The 1,078-nt window shown below is 33.8% G+C and overlaps 1 pseudogene; it reads right to left on the reverse strand.

Annotated features, from left to right (window-relative positions):
• Nucleotides 1-732, reverse strand: part of LOC101578243 — an 8,689-nt pseudogene extending 7,957 nt beyond the window's left edge.
• Between the last annotated feature and the right edge of the window lie 346 nt (nt 733-1,078).

A 1,078-nucleotide genomic window follows, 5' to 3' on the forward strand; every position in this document is an offset into this window, starting at 1 on the left:
TAAGTAGGATCACAAGTCTGCATCTTGTACAGCAATTAACCACTAGGAAGAATGTATGCAGTGTATTATTTGGTGAAACTGTACTTTCAATTTGATTTGAAACTGTCTCATTGCTATATGTTTATCAATAAAACTTTGAAAAGAAAAATAATGAATTTACGTTCCTATTTTTGCACTTTGTTTTCTTCTTCTTGAAACAAGTGTTAAGTTCTCATACTTTTAAAGGATCTGAGCATGGTAGTTTTCCAGCCAGGTCTCCAAAATCGTTTTTGGAGAAAGAAAGAAGAGTTTCTTGGAGAAAGAGATTCTTCTTCCTTTTCTTTTCTTTTCTTTTCTTTTCTTTTCTTTTCTTTTCTTTTCTTTTCTTTCTTTCTTTTTTTAGAGGAAATCTTTGAACTCCTCCACAACCACACATAAGTCATCAACTGATGTCAAGAGAATGATCCTGTACCAGACTAACTACTGAAATGTCAAAATACATTTTGCTCTGATTCACTAATTTTGCAGGATTACCCCAATTTCTTTCTGATTCCATCTGCAGCTGTTTGCTCAAAGCCAGTGAGGACAGTGTCTCCACCTATGATGTGGAGATGCTCAGATTCATCTTTGCTGCCATTTTCTTCTGTCACTGGTATAGAGCTCTGGTTCTCATAAAGATTATCATGTAAGAGTTGGGTAGTAGCTTCTTCAATCGGAGGCATTTTGGCAATGTTTCCAAGATCCCTAATAAAGTTCCACCACCACCATAGATCCTTAGGGCACTAGCACTAAACTGTCCCAAATTTTTAGGCCTCTAAAATTTCAAAGAGTTTAAGGAGTATCTCCATTAAGTTTTTCCTTAAGTTCTTAAAGAATTCAACAGTATCCTTTAGATCCTGCTATTTTCTTATGTGGTAGGTTATTTATATTTGTGTGAATTGCATTAATTAATATATATATTCTGGGTTTTTATAACTTCTTGGTTTAATTCTGATAATTCATATGTGTGTAGTAATCTATCCATTTGTTTTAAATTCTGTAATTTATTACAGTACCCTTTCGTAGGGTAGTTTTACCAATCTTCTGGATTATGGTGATG

The sequence above is a fragment of the Octodon degus genome, unplaced genomic scaffold (assembly GCF_000260255.1).
Source record: "Octodon degus isolate 3935 unplaced genomic scaffold, OctDeg1.0 scaffold00292, whole genome shotgun sequence".
Classification (NCBI taxonomy): domain Eukaryota; kingdom Metazoa; phylum Chordata; class Mammalia; order Rodentia; family Octodontidae; genus Octodon; species Octodon degus.